We start from the raw sequence: 24,708 nt of genomic DNA, 5'->3' as shown, positions 1-24,708 counted from the left end.
GCACTGTGGAAAGAGTTACTCGAGTAACATTTTTTGGTAGGGTCAGGATCCTTCCCCAGCTGCGTCCTGGAGTTTGGAAGCTGATTTTGTTCAGGTGGCCCTGGGCTCTGCTGGTTTTCCTTTCAGAAAAGCTGGAACAGACTCTGTAAGCCTGAGAATGAAAGGAAGATGATACATGTGTAAAGATTTCTTAATGTATGTTTTTTGTCTAATTTTCATCCTCAAATACATAGGAAACCCAGTTTCTTTTTTTTCTGAAATTGGCTGCAGGGTGGTGTTGCAGCTGCAGGGCAGCAGCTGCTCAAAGCTGTCATGCTGAGGGGGTTGGGTAGAACTATTCAAGAGTTAATTGGATTTACTTCCAGCTAAAATCCATGTTCAGCAGTTCCTGAAGCACAGCTGATGTTACTGAAGTGTGTTCTTGTCCTTCCCTGGGAGACGTGCACATACTGCAGGTTCTGGTAGTTTTCCCTCTGCACACTATTGGAAATAGATAAATAAATAAGCTGAAATGTTTGTATATCTTCCTGTTTGCATTAAATTGGTTTGCTGAGGCTCTTTTATTATCAAATGGTGTTTATGGTTAAAAATGTATGTATTTTTTAATTGACAGTCTTCTCCCTTGTGGCAGATAAGAAGCTGAAATGTAAGTAAATCTTCCTGTTCATGAGACACAGCTTGATTTCTGTTTTGTCAGAATTTACAGCTCAGGTTTTTAAATACTAAAACCAAACTTGTTTTCCTAGAACTAAATCTTTAGAAAGTAATTGCAGTCCAGTGGCAATGTACTTTTTAAATGTACTTTCAAAATGGACCTTTTCCATTTTATATCTGGAATCATCATGAGTATATCCTAAATATAATGTGAGCAGCTGGTTAGAAAATAGTCTTACCTGGAAAATGTGTTGTACATAAATGCAGCCAGCCATTTCACATCTTGATGGATGCTAAAACTCATGATAGATCTTAAAACAGAATGTTTGACTCCAACTTTATTTCCTAAAGAGTAAAAGTCATAGGAGATAAAGTGTGTAATTACTCAGGAAGGGAGTATATTTACCTATTTAGAGGTTGTAACAAAAAAATTAATTAATTATTCTAGTTACTGTTAAAGGACAAAAAGTGATTATTCTGCTGATTCCTAGAACTTGGTTCTTTTGCTTAACAGTGCAAAATAATTTTCTAAGAATGAAGTTTAGTATGTCTTAAAACTGTTTGTCTTGAAAGTGCAGATTTTGAGAGCTTTATATTTTACCTAATCTGTAGTGGTTTCAAAAGTTTTCCTCAAAAATGAAAAGGTGACCTAAATGTGTGTCTTGACTGTATTTCCACAAGTTATTTACTAGCAGTTCTGACAGATACATTATTCATGATTTCATCTACAGATTGAAAAGAGATTTGCTGTTCTCATGGTGTTTAATTTCTTCATGGTTGTAGATTTTCCTGTGCCAAAGATCTCTTAGGCTCTTCCCTGTAGTAATTTGCTCTGAAGCCTAATGAACTAACCTTCAAAGTTGATTGTTAGGATGTTTGAGATGATCCCAGGGAAAGAAATATCTGACACCAGGAATCCTTTGCAAGTTATTTCATGTCCTGAGTAACACAGGAATTCAAATTGAAATGGCTTTATTGAGTCTTTACAAGCCCAAAGTTTCTGTCAAATATCTGCTTGAAAAGAAAATAGAAAGGAAAGAGCCAGAAAGTGGCTGTTACTTGGGCATGGTAGTGCTAGATCAAATTAATGTGCATTTCAGATAACTCTGAAATTTAGATCAGTTATTTTTGGAAAGCTTTGATTTTAATTCTTTGTGTATTTAGTGGCTGGCCCACCATGATAATTTGATTAATCTGTGGATTGCAAAAACTTGTAAGAGAGAAGTGTGGTGCCTTTGTTGGGCATCTTGGCCATGCTGTGCCATGGCCTTTCTCTTGGCAACAGGCAGCTCAGAGGTGGCCTGTTCCCGTTTGCTCCTTCCTGTAGCAGTGCAGGATATGGATGAAACTGGGCAAGAAAAAGGATGTGAATTTTATTTTGCTGCAAGTTAATTGTTGAAAGCTGATGGGATCCTGAAAATCATTTAAATCCACCTATAAGTAGAGGAAGATGAAAAATCTTGGGTATCCTCTGCATAAAAGCCATTTGGAGGAATGCCATCTTTCTGCTTCCAAGGTGCATGGAAGTGAGGTGCCCTGGGGATTCTGGGGGTCCCTTTGCTCAGGGATACCCAATGACCTCAGCAGAGAATCTCTTGAAGGTGTCTCTGCTCTGTAGCAGGTCTAAATAGCTCTTGGCATTTGAAACTTGCTGCATTGAGTTTCCTAATCCTTTTTCAATTCTGAGCCCACCCTTTGTTTTTTGGTGCTAAATGTGACATTTTCCAAAAGCTGTCCAACGGGTTATAGTGAAGCACAAAGGGGATGCAGATCATTAGTGCTTTAAGAAGGGTATTTCCTGCTGCTGCAGCAGCTCTTTAAAGGAAAATAGGCCAAAAACCCTTTGATTGAGCAGGCTGAAGTAGGAATATGGCCCCTTAGCCCTCACATATCCATATCTGAAGCTAGTTTCCATGTAAATTATTTGACAATCTAATGTTGGATGTGAGGCTGACTTGTTTAGTGAGTCTGTATAATGAAGTCCTGCTTTCCCATAGTGCAAAACTCTGCCAGAAAAAAACACTTGACTGTATGCAAGGGCTGGCTTGTAAAGAATGCATTTGTGTGGTGGTAGAGAAATCTGAGGAACCATGAGTGCAGATTTGGTGAGTGCTGTGCTTGTTTAAAATAAATAAAATGCTCTTGTGTGGGTATATGAAAAGACCTTTGCTTCTGTATGAAGCAATGTTTGACTCTTGAGTTTAAAGATCATTAAGCAATCAAATGCTTCTGAATAGCTGCTGGTGAAGCTAATCTGCCCTCTCGGCTGCATTTTCCCAGGTCTAAAGTTCATTTGTTGGGCTAGATTTGGTGACAGCAAAATCTGAAAATAATCCTGGTTCAGATTGCTCGCTTATGCTCCCTGGCAATGTAACACAAAAATATCTGATCTGAATTTAAAGCTCCCATCTTAAAAAAAACACCAAAATCCCCAAACAAATACATCTTCCTGGTCTGTACACAACATATTATTGCACCAGGAGTGTGAAGAAATATTTTTTTAAAAAAAATAACATGATGTGCTTTAGGTGAAATGTGCATTAATGGTTGCTGTTTGCATTTCCCTCCTCCTGTGACCTATTTCCAAACAGGACTGTTGTTCAGTCTTAAAATAAACAGGAGACTGATTAAGGCTGGGCTGGGGTTTTGTCCCTCTTCACTAAAGTGGATCTTGAATCAAGCTCCTTTGTGGTTGCCTGGTAATCAGTAACTATGAAAAGACATTCTCAGTCAGAAAAATCAATGGCAAACCCAACAGCAGGTAGAAATCTTTCATATTGTCTTCCTTTAATGCATGTTTGCTTTTCCTTTTCAAAATTTTTCATGATGCATGGGAGGAATAACTTATAAAACAATGTACTTATTTCTGTAAGATTCTTTTCATCCCAAAGTGTCTTACTAGCCCAATGTTATGATATCAACTTTTATCCATCAAGACAATGTCATAAAGCACAATTGCTGACAATTTCAAGTATGTCTGACCTGCAGTGTGTGTCACCCTGAATCATTTCTGTGCAGTGTTTAAGCCACCAACTCCAGCTACAAAAGGTCATTTGAAGGCTTTGGCTTTATAATGGTTTTTGAATGCAGACAGTAGCAGCTTCAGGTAGTGGTAACTGCCCACAGAATCCCACTGAGCTAAGGGTAGAACTGAGAGAACTGAAATTTCTTGCAAAAAGATATTGGGACAGTGTTAGTGGGGTGGAAAGCCAAGGGGGTAAGAGCAATACTGGCTCCAAGGAAGAGCAGCCCTGGCCTTTTCTGTTGTGCACGGGGCAGAGACCACACTGCCCTGGCCCTGCTGTCCTACACCAAGAGCTTTAACAAGTCAGCACTTCTGAGCTCTTCAGAGCAAAGGCACGTGATGGTCTGTCAGAAACAGAATGAACTCCTTGGGGAGTACAGGCAAATACAGATGCTGGGAATCTGGAAGCTGGGGCATTAATGTGAAAAAGAATAAATCCAACCTTTGCAGTTACAGAGAGAACTGGTCTGGTAATTTTACCTAGCACGGACAGTCTGATTTTTAAAAAACAAACCAAAACAACACCTAAATCTTCAAATGCATTACTGCACTTAATTTCTATTGAGTAAAGTGATATTTTATGTTACAATTTTAGAGGAGTACTCTTAAAGTAAAAGCTATAGAAAAGAATAACAAGTCATGAAATAATGCAGTTCTATAGTTTCTGTAATTATTTTGTAATTATGTAATTATTTTGCTAATTATCACACTTAGACATAAAAACCTGTCCACAAAAACCCAGTAGCTGTGAACTATAATTACTGTCTTTGTAGATTTGTGAAAGTCTTAATATTCTGGTGCTGTTTAGTGAGGGAAAACTATAACAGACAATCGTGATGAGCTGGTGAAACACTAAAAGGACATAAATTAGGACTGATTAATGTTTCTCAGATGTCATTATTGTAAAGTTATTTATTTTAATTTCTTTTATAACTTCTTCATCAGTGTCTCAGTTTTTACAGACTTTTCCTACCCTTGTGCCTCATCTGGCCTGCACATCACATCACAGCTGTCCTGTATCCCAAAGTGGCTGCTGGCCTCACTTGAGATTAATTTTTATGAACTGGATGGATCCTTTTTAAAGAACAAAGAGTATCCATTTAAGATACAGTCCTGTTAGAAGCTAGCCAGGTTTTTTTTCCCAGTTCAGTACTTTATCCACATTGAAAAAAATTATTCTAATGCCAGTACAACCAACTATCATGTGGACGTGCTAAAGCACCAGGCAATCCTTACCTCATTAAATTAATCACTGCCCAGCTGATTTCAGTTAATAATGTGTTGTACTCAGAACAAATGTAGTGAAGATGCAGTATGAACATAATTTTAATGCTACTATATCAACAAATTCTAAGATTTTATTGCAAAGGAGAGAAACCTTTGCTGTTGGAAATTTGAGGTCACTCTTCTGCCTTGCTCTAAGAATTACCACAGCCTGGTTTTGTTGAATGCAAGGGGAGTTCTTCCACTGATTTCACTATAACAAGCAGGACTCTGTGATTTCAGGATATTAAGAAAGTATTTTCCACTTTAGTCCCTCTCAGGTTTGGGGCAGTTATCATATTGGTTTGTTTGAAAATACCAACTGCTTGGAGGAAAATACACTCTGTTTCTCAGCATAGAGGAAAACAAAGGGAGGGCTATGTTTTTGCTTTGTATTCTCTCTTTTAAAGTCCCCATTGTGATCCAAATAAACTAATCTCCAAGAAGTAAGCTACTTCAGTAAGCTCAGTGAGATAATATAAAAGGCTACATCCTCAAGTGATAGAAATAATTTTTGCTTCATTGCTTTCACTATAAATAGAGCTACATTGATTTAATCAGATTAAGTTTGTCCACACACATTTAAAATTGATTTGTAACAGGATTGGGTGGGTTTAGGTTTGTTGGTTTTGTTGTTGTTGTTGTTATTGTTTTTTAAATCCATGTTTCCTAGTGGATTCTTTTAGAACTTTGTGTTCTACAATTGTATTCCAATTTACGTAAGAGCATTTTCTCCTAATCACACGCATGGTTCATTTGTTCCTTACTGATTTTTCCAAAGTATTCTTCTTTTCTTTCCAGTAGAGAAGTAATACTAATGCAGAGATACTGAAAGTGCAAATTGAAAACAGTTAGCTAAATAGTTTTATCATTTACTGTGAGCATAAAACGATCTGTTCTTTTCTGTGTTCTTTCAATCAATAACATCTTCCATTCTGTGACAAGCTCCACCTGCAGCGTTAGAGCCCCTGATAGGGAAATGGCCTTCTTTTCATTTATTTTCCTTTCTTGTGTAACTTACCAATTAATAAAAACAGTGACTCCTCAATAAAGACCATCTAACAGTTTTCTAGGAAGGCACAGATTGAGTCCTCTGTCATTGTTGAGAGTAATTAAATTTCTAGAAGAAAATACTCAATTTTATTACAGGTCAGCTTGAGTATACAGAAAGATTTGAAGTCCAGGGTTCAATACAAATACAAATACAAATCACACCTGCAAGTCAGGTAAAAAGATTTAAGCAATTAACCAGCCACAGATTTTTCAAGGAATAATGTGTTTTCTTGTTCTGGAAATAGAATCTTAAGCATGAACAGGAGAGGAGATGCAGGTGGTTTTTTGGTTGTTAATCCAAGTATTCAAACAAAACTTCCTAGCCCAGGTTCTGGAGCTGCAAGTGGTGGGAATTGTATTCCTAAGTCCTTCAGTTCCTCTGGGAAACTCTGCATAAGCGCCTCAGTCACACACTTGCACTCTTGGTACCTTCCCTAATTATCATTTCCCAGTGCTGTGAGCTTGAAGTTTTCTTTGGAGTCTTTGTTTCTTTGTTGTCCCACTAACTTTAATGAAGACTGGAGTGCTAGAAAGCATGATCCTCCTTCCAAGTCAGCCAAGAGTCTTTGACAACTTTAAAACAAATAACAAGAGACCTGAATAGCTTTTCATGTCCCCAAAGACACGTGTATGGCATCTATTGCTCTGTTTAGAGAAAGCAGCAAATTATTCCCCAAAGTTTGGTCAATTGATCCAAAAACCAAAAGTGCAAACCATGTAACAGCAGTGAAACTCTGCCTTCTCTTTGGCCAGGCCGATGCAGTGAGGTGCTCATGCATTTAGCAGCATAAACCTAAGGGTCTTCAGCCATTAATTCTAATGTTGCCCTGAAAATAAGGGTGACAGCAATGCAGCAGCTCTAAACAGTGTCTTACTACATCCTTCCTAAGCATGGCGTGTCTAGCAGGTTGGGATTGTTCTATTATTAGATATCTTTACAGGAAATAGCAAATAATTTACTCCAGTTGTTTGTCTCATTCTCTAAATTGATCAGTGGCTGAAGAGAGTGGAGTGTGTGCGGATGCACATTGGTAAATAGATGCTAAATCTCATCCAAAACAAACAAACAAACAAACAATATTCTAATAAACACTTCCTACTGTAGAGCTCATTAAAAACATTACATTTCTGTCTTTCTGAATCAGAATCATGAAACTAGTGACGAAAAGCACAAATTATGGTTGTCTTGGTCACGGTTTCTGGGTATTTGAGGAACTAGTTAAAGGCAGCATGGTAAAGCGTGCTACCCTACCCATGCTGTAGTGTTGCAGGACCTCAAAGGAGTATTTGAAATGAGTGAATATATTAAAAGTCTACCTGCTAATTTCACAAGTACAACTCCACATATTGTGATACTTTATGTCTAACCAACAAGAGAGTTTGCTCTATATTAATTTTCAAACTTTTTCCTTAAGGTTTAAAATAATACTTTCTGAGGTTATATTTCTGATTTGCTTTTGTCACATATTTATCTGGTCAGCAACCACTCTGTGAGTCCTAACTGTCTCATTTATGGGAACACTGAAAATCTGAGTGTTGAAACATTTTGCAAGTAAAATTATTTAGAACCGAATGCTGTCATCCTCTTTACTACTATGAATAGTGCACGCAAAAAATGAAGGTAGGTTCAACCCATGGTAACTTACTAAGAGAAAAATGTAAACCCCTCACATGAGACTTAGACTTGAAGTTGACTATTTTCTATCTCTGCTTCTTTTTAAAATAGTGATTTTTCTCTGTCTCATAGTGATTCGTGGCCCTGGGTACTGTGGCAGTGTACATTGAAGTACACATCTGAATTGTACAAAACAGGCTCCTGTGATGCTCCATAACTCACTTTGCAGCTACATTTGTTTTAAGCATCCTATCTACAAATAACTTACACAGAAAACTAAAAATTTTGTTTTATTACATTTTTATCAGTAAATGTGTTGCATTTTAACAACATCTCTAAAACTATTTGTGATATTGTTATCCAGTTCAATCTTGAGGAAGATTAGATTTGTATGTTTAATACTCTGACTTTATACATTCAATATGCACATGTCATTGTAGAGCTGTTGGATATTTTTATAAGCAGGAACTTGAAAATAATAATGATTGCTTGTCTGTGAAGAAAACTTTAACAGAAGCAAATACAACCCTAAGGATTGCTGTACTCAAATTTGGACATTTCAGGAGGACCTCCAATGAAGGGCTAAATTTCCACAGTATCCGACATTTACAGCTCCCACATTTGCATAGGAAATTTATTTTGGATTAATTTACAAGGGCAAAGAAGCCACTGAAAGGACAGGTGGGACGCCGTCACTTTGCTCACCCGGCGCAGAGCCTTGTGCTGGGCGGTGGCGCTCGCAGGCTGCCAGCAGTGCCAGCTGCTCTCCAGCAAGGGGTGGCAGCATCTGCCCTGAGAGCCAGCCCTGTGTGCCTCGGCTGCCGGCCTGGGAAACCTCAGCAGCACAAAAAAGAACGGGGGAACTCTGAATATGACACGTGCAGGAGGCAGTGAACTGGATATTAATTTCTATATATTGGGGTTTTTTTTCCTTCCCCTCCCCCAAATATGTTACAGTAATTGCTGATGTTTTAAGTGTAATCTGCACAACAGTGTACATAAAGCACTTGGAGTGCTTTGAAGCTGCTGCAATTTAAAAACCCCTACAACGTCAGTCGTGTTGAATCATGCAGGAATTTTAGATCTTAGTCTGGGATAGAGAATACTTCTTGTGGGTATACAGAAATGACGTTAATCTGTGTACTCGGAAGGTCCACAAAATTCTGATGAAGTGATAAATTGAGTCCATCTGTTCTGAAACTACTCCATTTATGATCTCAGCAGAACAATGTATTTTCCATTTCCTGCAGTTTTTAAAATCTTATTATCTAATCCAACTTCCAGTGAAGACAATTCTTTTAAACAGTCGTTTTACTGGAAGAGCCTTCTCTTTTCCCCTAAGAAATGGTCTGAACAGCCTGTGCACTTCTTCCATCTGAATGCTCCTCTAATTTCCGAGTGCTTTTGGACACTAGGTCCAAAACAGGAACGGGAAGACCAAGGTATGATTGGGTACCCTGCCCAAGATTTCACATGGAAGTGCTGCAGGGCAGGGTTCAGAGGAGCAGAGTCCAGCTCTCTCGCTGCTCAGTCCTGTGCCTCAGGTACGTAACCACTTCTCCAGCTGTATTCCTTATCTGTTGTCTCACATTGCTGAAACTGGATTTAAATTCCTCCCCAAAATTCAACCTAAAATCATCCTCAGACAACACAGCCTTTCCTATTTCCCCAGCAATATCGTAACAGGAGCTCAGAGAGCCACAGGAAGCTGCTGTGCTTGTGATGCGCGCACTGAGCTGCTGCTCCCTCCGCGAGTCAGCTGCAGCACATCACTCGGGCCTGCCGAGAGGGGAAAGCAGCAGCTGGCTGGCAGGGCACAAACACACCCCGTGTTTAGTGACTGAGGTATTGCTGCACTCATGGTGCGGCCATGGATGACTAACACACGGCTGCAGCTGCAGGTAGCCAGGCACACACCTGCCTGCCATGGGCTGCCAGTGACTAACAGCTCAGATAAGCTCAATCAGAAAATCCATGGAAATCAGCATTTCTTTCTGCTGCCTCCAGTGAGCTTTGCATTGGACTTGAGGTGTGGTAGAGCCGGGCTCCATCTGAATTAGTGGCCATATGTTGGAGGCTTGAGCTCTGAGGAACGACTGCCAGCCCGGTGAGACTCCCAGGGAGCAATCTGGGGGACCCAGTGGAGCAGAGGTGCTGTGGGATGGCACAGACAGGTCCCTCATGTGCAGCCTGGGGACACAATGGAGCAGAGGTGCTGTGGGATGGCACAGACAGGTCCCTCATGTGCAGCCTGGGGACACAACGGAGCAGAGGTGCTGTGGGACAGCACGGACAGGTCCCTCATGTGCAGCCTGGGGACACAACGGAGCAGAGGTGCTGTGGGATGGCACAGACAGGTCCCTCATGTGCAGCCTGGGGACACAGTGGAGCAGAGGTGCTGTGGGATGGCACGGACAGGTCCCTCATGTGCAGCCTGGGGACACAATGGAGCAGAGGTGCTGTGGGACGGCACAGACAGGTCCCTCATGTGCAGCCTGGGGACACAACGGAGCAGAGGTGCTGTGGGATGGCACAGACAGGTCCCTCATGTGCAGCCTGGGGACACAATGGAGCAGAGGTGCTGTGGGACAGCACGGACAGGTCCCTCATGTGCAGCCTGGGGACACAATGGAGCAGAGGTGCTGTGGGATGGCACGGACAGGTCCCTCATGTGCAGCCCGGTCAGGTCCCTGGTTGCCGGGTGCAACCTGCCTGTGACCAGGTGGGGAGCCCTGCCAGAACCAGCACGGCAGTGGCCAGATGTAAAAAACTGGCTGTAAACTTTTGTATTTTTCAGAGTCCTGGGCAGAATTTTGTTTCCACCGCTGTACAGCGTGAACGCTGATGCGGGGACCCACGGGCCCCCCGAGCCGTGCGGGACGGGGCGCTGCAGAGCTGAGGGGGGAGGCCCTCACGACGGGGGAGCCCCTCACGATGGGGGAACCCCTCACGGCGGGGGAACCGCTCACGATGGGGGAACCCCTCACTGTGGGGAAACCCCTCACGATGGGGGAGCCCCTGAGGATGGCGGGGAGCCCCTGAGGGTGGCAGGGAGCCCTCGGGCCGTCCCCCGGCGCGGGAGGAGGCCGAGGCAGGAGGGGCGATGCCGCCGCGGTCCCGCCCTCGCCGCGCCGGGGAGGCTCCGCGGGCCCCAGAGACACCTCGGGCGGCGGCAGCAGGAGGAGGAGGAGGAAGAAGAGCAGAGCCCGGCCCAGCACCAGCCCCAGCCCCGGCCCGCTGCCTGCTCTGTGCCGCCGGCCGCAGGTGAGAGCGCCCGGGAGGGAGGGCTCAGGGGTCGGGCAGCAGGAGGGGAAGGCTCCGTAGGTTTCCCGTGTAATGGTTATTTACTACCTCGTGTGACACCACTCGTGCACTCGGGTACGGCGAACAGATGTTGAGGCTCATAAACCTTTTATCCAAGTTTATTTCGCTCAGGAAAGGCGGGTTTGGTGAAGCTGCGGGGCCTGAGTTTTGGCACGTGAATGGAGAAGTTGGGGGTGGTCTTTGGCGCTCGAAAGCCAAAAGCTGGCTTGGTTTTAATAGAGGACATGTCAGATCCTTTTTGGCTTGCACTTTATAACACAATAGGGCTTTACACTGCTGAAGGAGGTGCTTAAGCACCAGCGAGAGCTTGAAGTATCAGCTGAAGTTCGGTTTGTGTCTTTTTGCAGAAGTTTGATTTGTGTCTTGTTTTACTGCTGAGTAGGTAAGTTATTTCTAATCTCCACGGGGTGCGTTATGGCACTTTTATAACGAATGTTAATAAAGGGGTTAAAGCACTTTAAAACATGTAGTACAGTGTTGGGTCACTGTTGCTGGGATCAGGTGTTTGCCTGTGGCAGGTGAAGGATATCCTGGGACAGGACATGTCACCAGGGACACAGGACTATAGTGAAGTCTTTAAACCTCATAAGCAGTAAGGATGTGGTCAGCACCAGTGCTGAGAACTGGGCAGAGACACTTTGAAACCCTTTTTGGACGCGCAAAGTAAATATGCAGTGTAATATTCAAATTTGGTTCAGCACAGAAGTCTGTTTTTCTCCTGTCATATGTCTTACATTTTATTTATATTACTGACAGCCTGACACGCTTGGTTGTGGCTCAAGAGCATGCTGTGATAAGTGCTGTGCAAATACAAGGTGGGGAAAATCTACACAAATGTACCTAAAAACTTTGGATTTGATGCTGAAGTGGTTGAGATTTATTATAGGAAATAAAGCATCTAGGCACTGCAATATGAAAATTTCTTCATAGCAGAAAATAGGCTGTAAAGAGTGACCTGGGAACTTCTATAAGGAACTCACAAAACAAACAAACAAAGAAACAAACAAAAACAAAACAAAAAAAATAAACACAACAAAAACCAAAAGCAGGTGTACTTGTTTATGTGATGTCTTTATGCCTAAAAAGGAAAATTACTATAAAGAAATAGTAGTTATTATTTATTTTGAGGACTAATAAGAATAATTTCCAGTACTATTTTTAATCATGCAGGATTCCAGGAGAACAAGAGAAAAACTCCAGAAGGGTTTAATGCTTTTGTCTGGGTCAAGAGTAAATACATTTTTTGTTTGTTTGTTTGTTTAGGTATCCTGATCTTTCAAATGCTTAAGTCCTGATCTGGAAGGATTTTTATGATCCCCTGTAGGTGGAAAAAGAATGTGTTGAGGTGTGTTTGCCAAAGTCACCACACCTTGACAGCTTCCCCTGACCAGTGGGAACAGTGTGGAACAGAACGGAGGGTGTGTGGAACACAGCTCTGAAAACAGTAAGCCAATACGGATTTCTGATGGCCATTATGGCATGTTAATTTTGCTTCCAGAAGCCATTAGTAACAGCAATTAGGGTCATTGGGGGTTCTTGTAAAGCAGTCATTAAAGTTCTTAAATTTTTCGTAATGAAGCTAATGCCAAGGCCGTTAAGAGTAAACAAGGGAGAGACTTCATTCCCTAATGTACGTGGGTATTTGTGTCCTCACGGCTTGTGCTAAGTGAAAGAGCAGGTGCTGGTGCGGAGGTAATTAGTTTAAGGTGTAAGCCTAGGGATGACAATCGCTGTTTCATGCCAAGGTGGGTGTTTGTCTAATTGCCAGTGCTTAGATTAAAAAAAAAAACAAACTAGAAAAAGACAGTATTCACTGTGGAATTATAATAAAATCTCTAAATTAAAATCTTGGATTTATTCTTGTGTTCCATCTTTGACTTGGGTTTAATGTTATAACGTGACAGAATTTATCAAAATTACTTGTTCTAACTTATTATGACGTCTGTAAAATATAGGGTGAAATACTTCACCCAGTTATTGTTCCCTCACTTTTATAGTTTGTGCTGAAGCTACGTTTTATCTTTCTGAAAAAAATGGATCCAGACTACTTGGATTTGTTCCAGATTAATACAATGCACTCAGCATCTGCAAGCTTCTGTATTGCAAGTGCCACTTGGGATTTTTCTGTACAGAAACACCCACTCTTTTTGTGTAAATCGAGGAGTTTTGCTGTCTGGGAGGTCGGGCTGGGCTGTGCAGGAGCAGCGGGTGTGCGGTGCTGTCCCCGCTGCTCTCCGTGACCCAGAGCGGAGCTCAGAGCAGCTCCATCGCCCCAGAGCCTTTCAGAGCTGCCCCGACCAGCGAGGCTCTCCAGGTGAAAGCCGGGACCTGCCTGAGCCGAAGATCTCTCTCTCCTTCCTAGTTAAGCCCCGTCAATATTCAAATTGTGAAGTGCAGTCTCTAAACGCCATTAAGAAGAGTTAACCTCAAATGTTAAATGTTCTTTCAAAGGCTGAGCACCTTATATAAAGAGGGGGATAATCTGTTAAACTAGCATCTGCAGAGTTTCATGATGATTGTTTGCTAAACTGACAGGATGTTACAGTGTGAAATAGTTTGTAAGCGCCGTGCACTCAGATCATCTTGTGTTACAATAAGGAAGTGCAACTTCTTCCTCAGGCGTTACAGCAGACTTTACCAAGATTCTGTCTTCTGTTTGCAAAAAAACTGAGTTTTATATCTTGCATTTTGAGAACAGTAAAGACATAGATCTTGGATTCCCTCCTACTCTAACAAACCAGAACATTTTCATCTGGAAAAAAGTGCTGCCTTAAAAAATTAGGAGTTTTACAACACTCTTATTTCATAATAAAAATCATTATCTTTGTTATCTCCAGAGACTTGGAAATCACTTTAAATAACTGTTGTCGTTTGTCTTTTACCTCTGACACCATCCTATCTTCCTGAGGCTCCTCAGACAGGATCCAGGCTCTGTCTTGTGGTGCTGAGCAGCAGGGTAGTCCATATGTGCAGGCAGGGGGACAAGCCATACATTGGATCTTTCCTTTGGAAGTGTTTTTCTTTGCTTAATAGTAACATATGATAGCATAAATATGCTGTAGTGATATAGTATTTCCTGCACACCATGGGAAAGTTGCTACTGCTGAACATTACCTCTTCAGTTAATAAAAGTGTTTGTGTAAAAGGTGGAATGATTCTGTCTAGGTTACTCAAAGATAAACAGCAGAATTTAAATGGAAACTGGGGCTGCTGTTCCTTTTCCAGCCAAAGCATTGCTTTACCTCAGTACCTTGGAATTATGGCATGTATCAAAATGTGCCCTTCAAACAGCTTTGTTTTGTGTAGTCTCTTTTCAGTAGCACTTTTATAAAAAATAAACAAACCTCCTCCTCTGTAGCAGCCAAGCTGCTGGTTTGATTTCTCCAGCACAGGCCCTGCAGTTCAGAGGCTTCAGGTCTGTTGGTGCTTTAAAGAAGAACAAAGTCAAAGCTGGCTCTCCTGTGGCAGCAGGGCTGTATGCACAGCCTTTCCTAAGAGCTTCCTTCACAGCTAATGGCCAAAACGTTCCTCTCTTAACAGCTGTTCTGTAATCCTCTTTTCAGCATTAAAAGTGGCTTCTGGTCTCTAATTAGAGAGAAGGAACCAACAGGGTGTGTTTAACTTCTGTCTGTGGGCACAGCACTGAAGTGAATAAGCAACGATTCTAGTTTAACACGAAATAACAAAGATCACCAAGCTGCAACCGGTGCAAGTGAGAGAAGGGGACAAGTTTCTTCGAGCAGAGCTGGCTGTTTCTGGCAGCTTCTCCCTCAAGTGCTCCTGTGTGCTGCGTTCAGGCAGTGTCTGTTTGCTCTGCTCAGGTTGCTGCTGGCGCCTTCTGGCACAGAGAAGTGAGGGAGAGGAATTTCAGGCTCATTCTCCGGTGTCCTGCATCTACAAAGCCCAGCGGCAGGGCTTTGTCCCACCTTCTGTTCTGAGGGATGCACAGACAAGTGCTGTTTGTCACGCAAGTTGTCATTCAGACCACAACAAAAGGAATCTATTTTTCTGAGGTGTTCAGCAAGAATAGCAGTAAATTATTTTTTTTTAAATAATGCTGCCTTGTAAATGCCTTGTTATACAGCCACAAGCTTAGTTGCAGAATCAATACAAAAATGCTTTAAAGGGCTTTAATAAAGTTGTCAGGTCTTGAGACTGCATGCTTTATTTCAAGGAAGGAGACAACACAGTAAGTGTTTTATAGGTAGACAAATGTAGAAATAGTTTACCTGTGACTGTATAATTTTGGGTTTAGGTTGTTACTTTTCACTCTATGAATTTTTGTTATGATTAAGTTAGCATTTCAATGCCTTGAAATATTGCAGTAAGATGCTCTTTGTTTATAATATAGACTGGATTTTAGTCAATATTTACTTATGTGTGATCTGGGACATTTTCTGCTTTATTTATATAAAAATATACATTCATTCTGTGGGTTCTTTGAAAGAACTAGTTGATTATCAAACCATCTAGGAGTGACTAATTACTTGAATACTGTTTTCCATCCAAGTAACCAAAATGGTGAGGGAACAAGCATTCCAGTAGGATGACAGAGCACATGGAAGGGCTGGACAAGGAGTTCAGCTGAGAAGGATCTCACAAAGATGGATGGGGACAGACTGAGCTCATTGAGGTTTATTTAAACTCAGCTGAAATTAATGGAAATGGGTGATAAAGCCCTGATCACTTAAATGCCAGATATTTTTAGTACCTGGCTCAGGTCAACCTGAGCCCATCTGCTGTGGTATTTCAGGCAGGACCTGCTTACTCAAACAAGCTCAGGCTTAGTCAGCTGTGGGGAAAACCCAGATGGGGTCAAGTTGAGAGAGGATGAACTTTGTGCTGGAGCTTTTCTGTGTGGCTTTCTCTTTTCCCCTCTTATTCCTATGTAGCACCTGTGGAAATAAATAAAAAAAAATAAGCTACAGTAGCAGAAGAGAATTTTGGTTTTAATTTTCTGATTTGAAAGGAAGTTGGGGTACTGCTATCAGAAATTTTTCACTTCCTGACTCTCTTTGTCTGACCTGCTGCTCCTCCTTTTCTGGCAGTTTCAGCTGTGAAGGTGACAGGTATGTCAATGCTAAGGAATCAAACATTTGTATATTTGCGAGATACATTTTTGTTGGAATAAACAAATATAACAGAAAATGTGTTAGATACATGTTGGCATTACTAATACTAATAATAATACTAATAATAATACTAATAATAATACTAATAATACTACTAATAATAGTACTAATAATAATGTATAGTATTAGTAATCAGGAACTGGATTTTGAGGTTAAAATTTATCTTCCTCTAAATTTAACATAAATACCAGCCACTTTGTGTTCTTGGGAGCAGATTGAGTTTTGGGGGTTTTGGGCCTCATTTTGCTCTCGTATGGACTATCCACCTTGTTAATGATTTCTTTTTTTTCCAGTAAGGTCTTGTGTATATACAGGAGGGCACAGCCTCTTTTGGGGACATCCTGGGAACTTTAAATCCCTTTCTGCTCACTTGTTATGTAACACTGACTAACGATGTTTGGGTAAAAAAAGTGGTTTTTTCCTAGACATATATGACTTTGAGTATGAACACAGAAGTAAGTGCACAGAAGGCTGTGATTTTTAGGGTGCAGCTAGGCTGGCTCAAGGAGCAGCTGTCAGTAAAAGCCAGCAGCTCTGTTCACTTCCTGCCCCTGTGCTTCCACCCCACCCTGCAGTCAGCACTGGTGCTCATCTGACCTGCTGCAGAGATGATTCATGAAGCCAAATGGACAAAACGCAGGTTTTTTTCATAGGATAAGCATTTTTTAAGTATGATTTTTTTTTTCCTCTGTAGGAACAGAACAACCAGGCTAGAGGAAGTGGCCAGAACATATTGTTGAACTTCTAGAGAGTCAGGCAGGGACAATTCCCTCCTCGTCAGTGGTGGCTGTACTGTGTAATTGGGCTCCTGGTTATCCAAGTTGTAAGTTATACTTCTGAAACATGCTGGAAAAGTGACCTGGACTTTGTTTTGCTTGAAGGTATTGCCAGTTGAATTGTTATCCCAATTTCAGTATTTCTTGAGAGTGAGCTCTGTTCCTCTGTTTTACTTGTACAGCAGGAAATGAACATAAAAGTATTTCACTGTGGTACTTTTTAAAAATCATCTCATTTTTTTGTCAAGTTCCTGAGGAGTATCCTGTTTTGAATGTAGTAGTTTTTACTTTTTATTTTTAGATTGTTAATTGTAACAATTACAAGCCCCCTCCTCCCTCAGGATGCTGCCCTTTTAAAATGAGGCAGAAGATGCTTTGCAGTGCTACAGCAGCAGTTGAGCTGATGTATATTGTGGTTTGCTTGGGACTGTGCAGTGTTGTTGCACATTAAATAATAACACAAATTTCACACTGGAAGGTACTCAAGGCTAGGAGTTGCTCTGAGAAAGTGAGAACTTGATTTGATAACACCATGATTAACTTTCAAAGAAACAGGAAAACCCAGTGTAGTTACTTGGTGAAAACAGTTTGATGCAGTTTTTACAGTGCCACAAAAGGTGAAATTCCACACGGGCTGTTTTATTTTCCCCAGTGAGCTGATGTGTTGATTGCTTGCACGTTCAGAGCTCACTTGTGGACTGGTGGAACACGATTCAGTGACACAGGTTGCCAGGCTGAGCAGAGCTGCATGTGGGTGTTAATTGCTTCTGGTCAGGTGCAGACCAATTATTTAACGATCTTTTTAGATAAAGGAGATTAAATTGCATTTCATTAATAGTATATTCGGAGTACTAAGGGGGAAGTTTTGCTTTTCAAAATTCTGGACAAATTTAAGCAAGAAATAAGAGTTGCTCATTTCTTATATTAACTCTGTATTCCATAACCATTTGTCAAGCATGTTTACACAGGGAATTTGGATGTAGTTGTAGCTAAACTGGTTTATCAGAGTAGCATTAAACACTTGTTTTACATGTTGAATTAATTTCTGTCCTACTTTTGTGCAGCAGCTGTATTTGGAAATGGATTCTCCTGTACTTGTTTTAAACTAGATTGTTCATGGTTAGGCTTTTCCTGGAGCTCTCTGCTGGCAATAAAATGTATATATGTAAAGATACATATCTATTGGTATAGATAAAGAAAACTAAAGCATCAGTTCTGAAGGCCACAGAATCCAAAATATTGTGCATGTTTCTTTTTATCTTTCTGAATGGCTGCTCCATCGTATTCTGTGTATGAGTATCCCAGGCATCATTCTTTGGGCTTGTGCATTTACAAACAGACAATTTTTTAAGAAGCAATGGCCAAAAAAAACCCCAAACAACTAAACTTACTGCTTGCTGTTAAGTCTGAGGAGTGTTGGTTGTAGAAAGGATGGGAACTCTGGGAATTGGGAGGCCATGAATCAGTTGTTGCAGTTTTTACATGCTATAAAAATGTTCTCATTAGAAATTGAAGGATTTTCAAGATGTGAAAAAAAGTGAGATTGGCAGGAGAAGGAAGGATTTCTTTAACTGTGCACTGCCCTCACAGAAATAGGATGGGTTGCAGGCAGAGGAGATGTAGTTATATTTATTATTATTGCATGAAGATACTGCAGTGGACTTGGGAAGAGCTTGCCCTGATCCAGAGCCAGGCTTGGGTTGGTGCCCTTGATGGGAGGGGACTCTGGAGATACCCGAAGGGAGAAGGCAGTGTATGTCTTCTGAAATCTTGTGTATCTTAAAGGCACTTCTGAAAGCAGCTGCCTAACACATTGGAAATCAGGTTGTCCAGAAATACTTTTAAATTGCTGAAACCTGAACTGTGCTGTCAGAGCACTGGCCTGGCAGTGGGCAGGGGAAGTGTGCCAGTTCTGAGTGGGGAATAACTCCACCACTCTTTCCAGCCTCGTGGTTGAATTTTAATAAGTTCTCTTTTTGTGTGCAGCTTAGTGATGGTATCACCCTGATTTGTGCCTGCTTTGCAAGCCAGCTGTCTTTGTGTCCACCCCATGTGCAGTTGCTTTAAGCACCTCAGGGTTCTGGGTGCTGCCCCTCTGCACCCACTCACTGAGCCTGGACCTTGGGAACAAGTGCTCTGGACATTAAAATCAGCTCTCTTTTTGAAATAAACAAACTTTTCTGGAGTCCCATCAGCTAGAAATACTTAACTCTTGGAGGCATGAGGTAGCTGACAGTCACGAAGACCCAGAGCTAGTTAGTGGGGGGAATTTTTAAAGAAGCTTTCCAGGTGATGCTAGTGATTGCCTGTCAGTGCAAAACAAACCATATAGCATGCTGTTTGCTGAATCTGCCCTCTTTGAAGTGTTCTTTGGGATTTGGTCAATGCTTCCCAGGGTTCCCATATCCCTGTTCCTGTACTCGACACCCCCAGCATGGGCTTTCCTTTGCTCTGTGAGAAGGATCCAAGCAGCCTTTGATTCCTGTTCCTGTGCTGCTGTGACCCTCTGGCTAGTCACAGACCCTTGGTGGTCTGTTGCATGGTTACCATACAATTTGAGTTCAGACCTGAAAAACTGGTTTTTAAATGCACCAACCACCTGTTCTGCTAGGGAACAGCCAGGTGATTGTGGATGATCTTTGCTGGTGTCTTATTCAGCAGAGGAGGCTGAGGCTGCTCCTTCCTCAGTGCAGTGCCATCCAGCCAGCCCTCCTGTGTCCCCTTGTCACATGAAGGACTGTTAGCTTAAAGAGCTTTAGTGATGTCCAGGCAAATTCAGATATGTGTCAGCTCCTGTGACAGCCACGAGGAATTTGTGATTACAGAGCAGAGCTTCCCCACCTCCTCCAGCAGTGCACACAGGCTGCACAAATATCTTCTAACATAAATGTACACTTACACCTTCTAACATAAATGTACACTTACACCAGGGGTGCAACATGGTAATTATTGTTTCTAGACAATAACCTGAGAGAGTGGCTGCACAAAATGTGCAAAAATGTTGTCGGGGGAAAGTTAAAATGCCTTACTTATTACCTGTGTGTATTGTTACCCAACATAAAGTAAATGTGAGACTTATTCTGCTTTTCTTTACAGGAGGCTGTGAGTTTGTATATTGGCATTTACTATGGGAAATTTCACATGCTCTTAATCCTGATGTTTTAATTGATCTACTGATAATTTGTTTAACTAGGTAGGCAGTTTTCTTTGCCATTTCTTTAAAAAAGTCTTTGATAATTTGGACAGATCATTTGTAGCACACAAACTGTATTGTGTGCCTTTTAATTGGAAATAAAACTTGAGTCAGAATGATGTCAAGATGTAGTTTTCTCTAGTTCTAACCTGCTTGGGATGATTGTATTCCTATAAACCATTAATTATTTTTTCCTTTCCATGTTGCTATATGGCCAACAGCATGGAACATAGGTAGCAGTGAGTTTTTAATAACATGATGGTAACCTGCGGGGTCACTGCACTTTCCTTGCATAGCTTTTGGTTAGGAATTGTTTACAAAAAGAAAAAAGGCTTTCAGAACTAATTTCAGGCTGATTTCTTATTTGTCTTATGAATTTTTATTACCTTTTAGCCTAAGGTGAGTTCTTCTCTGCAGTCAAATGCTAAAATCTTTGTTTAAACCACAGTTTTGTGATTTAGGGTTCACTAAAAAAATCTGCTGACATTCATATTCTGATAAAACACTGATGCTGTGTCAGTGGGCTTAAACATTCTTATAACTTCCTTCCTGTCTTACTGGAGAAGTCAGCAAACTTTTCAACACTTTCTTAGGACCTTTAGTTTTTTACATCTATTTCCCAGTAATTTCAAGCACAGTAGTTGAAGAAATATGTGGTGAACATTATATGCTCTGTTTCTGGACTGTGCCACAGGGTTTTGTATTGATGCAGCTACCTTGGGTTTGTACTGTAGCTTGCTTGTGCAAGAGACTGATTTCAGGCCAGAACTAGACATGCTGCCTGCTCAGTCAGAGTACTGACACAAAAATCTGCCTTTATTGATGAACTTCCTGGCTGTTCTTTTGTTTGACTTCTGCCAGAATGAGAATCTGCCTTTTCTTCTTTGGGATTTCTTGACCCTCAGTCTGAGTTCCTTGATGCGTCATTCACTGAATCATCCCTGCTCCTCACTCTGACCTCCTCTTGATCCTTTCTGCAGGGTCATAAAACCAGGGCAAACTGGGACAATCACTCAAGGGCTCAGAGGAGGAGCCAAGAGCTGCTCCCTGGCTGCAGGGGGGAGCCCCACTGCTGTCTGGTCTGGCTCTGGGGAGTCACTCATGCACGGCCCTGTCAGCGTCCCCTGGGAACCGCAGCTTGTGCTAACGTCCAGATTCATCCCAGCCAAAGGAGGAAACGTTAAAGGAAATTGATAAAATCTAACACCACTTAGAAAAATTGATGTATTACTTACTACATTTACTGCCATGCATACATTTTTTTTTTCAAAATCTTAAGGGTTTTTTTTATTGTGGCTGATTTGAGTCCTTGCTGTATGTTCACAGTACAGATTTGTTTCCAGCCATGATGTTGATAAATTGGACATCTAGTGTTCATAGTACATGTAAAGTCTCTCTTATATGTAGTTTGTTTGATGAGCAGCTTTGATTTTACTTTATTTTACTTCTTTTTTTTGTCATCCTCTCTAGGAAATCAGGATTTCATAAGTCAGTGGTGTGGGTGGAGAGTTCAGTGAGTGTTGGTTTCCATGCTCATCATATTTAGACACCAGCTAGTGTCTAAATATAAAGACTTGTCTTAATGCTTTTTTAATTTGTGCTTGACGTCTGCAGCTGACAGTGTACAGTATGTTTCCTAATGGCACAATTTTTTCTTGTACCCCACTGGTTTTCTTTGAACGTCACTTGAACTTTTGCACATTTCTTGCAGATCTGCTGTCTCCCCCACACACCTTTTTTGAACTCCACCTAAAGCTGGGAGTTTGTGTGAAAGACATAGAAAGCCTTTTTCTAGGCTTGTCACTGGACACTTTCAGTGTCTTTTTGTAAAAATGCTAAGTTTTGACTGTTGGCTTATAATTAATTCCAACTTATTTTATCATCTGGGGTTTCTTTGGCTTGTATATGCTCATAGGTGTATTAAGCAATTAGACAGTGATGAAATTATTGGTGTAGTCCTATGTATAAGTGCCTGAATAGAGTAACTGCTAACAGTCACTTTGAGTGGATTTAAACAAAAATACCTACCAGACACTTTCACTTATATTTTATTCCTTGTCTCCCTTGTTTTAGGCCTGTATGCTTAGGCTTAGCATGGTGATCAAGTAGTACAAGTTTGGGTGTAAACCATTGTTTTATGATTTAAATGAATGTTACAGCATTTTTATGTCAGTGTGTAATACATGGAGTACCTAGAAATGTAGATTTGCCTGTTTCAGACACAGGTAAGGTCACTGAAGGGTTGCATACAGCTCATGATTTTTCTTACCCTGAAACACTTGGACGTTAATTCCTGGATGAAGTGGGCTGACTCAGTGATAAATATGGGGTTTGTCATATTGTGTATTATATTGTATTTTAGTGGTTTCTGCTTCATTTGTTGAAATTAATTTAAAACCAACAAAAATAAATGAAGTGGTAGTGTGTGGGGTTTAGATTTGTAAATATTTGCAGATTGTGTTACATCAGCAACACTCTAAAAATGTAAATGTTTGGCTTTTTATTTCCCACTGTGAGCTCATATGTCTTTTGAGGCTGGTAATCAAATGCAAAAAATACTTGGTTTAGAGATTAGCCTCTGGAAGGTGTGCAAGATAAAAAACATATTAGAAACTGCAAATTAGTCACAAATGATTGATATATTTTCTGTTTGTGTGCTTAACTCGCCTCTGTCTAAAAGAGTGAGCTAAGCTTTTCCTTTTAGTGTATATCTTACCATGCAACAGAAACTGTAAGTTGGAAGGGAAGAGCATCTTTTTTTTTCTCTGAGTGAAATGACTGGATTTTTAGGTAGCAAACTTGAAGTATGTTTACAGATGGAAGCATAAACCTGGCAGTCAAAAGATGTGAGTGGTGCTCCCAGGGTGATTCTAGCAAGTCTGATTTATTTCTGGCTTTTTCATTCTGTGAAATGTTGATAGAAATAAGAGTACATGAGGTCTTATTTACTCATCCTGGAAGCTCTCAGACAAAAGTGGAAAGTGTTCTGGACATTAACAGTAATTTGGCTGCTGGAAGTTGCCCAAAGTACTGGCAGTGTGTTCTTGCTCTTACTGAAAAAATAAAGTAGCAGCTCTTTTTTCTTTCATGAGTGTATTTGTGTTTGGATCCTGCTCAGCAGCCTGTTGTGAAAGTCATCACTCCTAATAGCAGCGTGCCCCAGGGACCTCCACAGGGCATTGACGGGCTCAGCACTGACTCAGAGCCGAAATTGTTGACACTGCTCATCTAGAAAAATGATGCAATTACAACTCTCCTGCCCGCTCTGGGAAAGCATCTTGGATCTCCTCATTCAGTTTGCAGAGGTGGGGTGAGCCAATCTGACTGGAGTGAGTCTCCCCTGCTTGCATATATTTATCTTGCCTGTTTTTTACAGTCTTGAATATTTCCTGCAGGTCACACACTGTGCATAACTGAACTGTTAATGGCTTTTGTCATGTGTTAAAATAGAGAATTTCAGACCACCCTGACTACTTGCTTGGTGCCAAAGGCATTGAGAGGTCTGTTTTCCCCTGAGGAGCCGATCTCTTCTGTTCCTGGCTCTTGCCTGGCATCTCTCTGGGCCGTTCCTCATCTTGGGGCACATGTGGGAGCACAGTTCCTCCTTCTGACTTAGGGTAAGGAGCACATTCCTGCTGTCACCTCGTTGTTCTGCCTCTGCTCTGCAGCCGACTGCTCTCAGCTGTGCTGGCTGAGCTGCCCTCGAAGCTGCTGCACACCATCACTGATCCTGTCTGCCTCTTGGGCAGAAAGGAACAAAACCTAGGAGACACAAATGGTTATTTTTGTGTTGATCTGTCGTCCTAGAAACAGTAACATGCACATACTGAAAGAATGGTGTGGCAACAAGATAGGAATAAGGGTGGGGGGGTAGAGGAGGAGAAACTTGTTGAGCAGATATTACTGTAGACACCCCTGTTGTGGAACCAGAGCCAGGACCTGTGGGTTTATTTTTAAAAATGAACAGCAGAACTTCCTGTTTCTGTTCATTAAACTGACCTAAACTCTGTGTGTAGGGAGGATGGTGATTTATGAATAAGTGTGAAGATGTTTGCAGCTGAGCACGTCCCAGACACCTCCCCTGTGGTGTCAGGTTTGCTGCTCGGGCAGGTACGGAGCTGTGCCTCGGCAATCAGGCAGTGTCAGCTTCAGCCCAGAAACAGTGCTGGTGCTTCAGCCATGTGAAGGGAATGAAAGGAACCTCGTGATTCCATCCCCTGTTGTGTCACACCATTGCTCAGAGGCGCTGATTCCATTTGCTACTGAAAAACTGGCGTTAAGAGATCCCCCCGAGTTTCTGTAAGTGAATTTACAGCACTGGTTGCTGGGTTGTTTTTGTAACCACCATGTCTGTCAGTGGGAGCTGAAGCAGGGGCATTCTGCTATCCTTAACATTATGCATTCTCATCTAATTATATATTTATTTTTGAAAATATAATGCTATTACACAATAATTTAATTATTATTTTATGTGATATTTAAAGCTGAGCATTGTTTCCTGCCACAGCTGAACAGACATTCTCCTCCAGGAATTATATGTTTCTGGAAGCATGAGAATAAAGTCCAGCAAATATTTCAGTCCCAGCCAAGATGTTTGCTGTAATAAATTGTTATAGTCCAAAATTATTCGTATCTTATAAGCTTGGGACTACTGTATTCCTAAAATGTCTCGT

At 41.4% G+C, this 24,708-nt stretch overlaps 1 protein-coding gene and 1 long non-coding RNA gene across 14 annotated transcripts in view; one reads left to right on the top strand and one right to left on the bottom strand.

Annotated features, from left to right (window-relative positions):
- Positions 1–242: 242 nt before the first annotated feature.
- On the bottom strand, positions 243–11,106 carry LOC135279183 (uncharacterized). Its single transcript, XR_010346483.1, has 3 exons — positions 10,962–11,106; positions 894–999; positions 243–480 (listed from the first exon to the last, which is right to left on the bottom strand). It is a non-coding gene; the product is annotated as an uncharacterized LOC135279183 (long non-coding RNA).
- Positions 10,734–24,708, top strand: part of ADCY7 (adenylate cyclase 7) — a 58,264-nt gene continuing 44,289 nt past the window's right edge. For 2 of the 13 annotated variants that reach the window (XM_064386334.1, XM_064386321.1), the window contains exon 1: positions 15,638–16,003. The gene's annotated coding sequence lies outside the window, so the exon portion shown is untranslated. Of the gene's footprint in view, positions 10,875–11,023; positions 11,317–12,197; positions 12,379–15,637; positions 16,004–16,624; positions 16,707–16,760; positions 16,948–24,194; positions 24,335–24,364; positions 24,707–24,708 lie in introns of those variants that run through there. The other 11 variants (XM_064386322.1, XM_064386326.1, XM_064386325.1 and 8 more) reach the window with 11 other exon arrangements.

Source organism: Passer domesticus, chromosome 12, assembly GCF_036417665.1.
Source record: "Passer domesticus isolate bPasDom1 chromosome 12, bPasDom1.hap1, whole genome shotgun sequence".
In the NCBI taxonomy this organism is placed as follows: domain Eukaryota; kingdom Metazoa; phylum Chordata; class Aves; order Passeriformes; family Passeridae; genus Passer; species Passer domesticus.
Note: the sequence above shows the minus strand (reverse complement) of the source record. Positions and strands in the feature narration are given on the sequence as shown.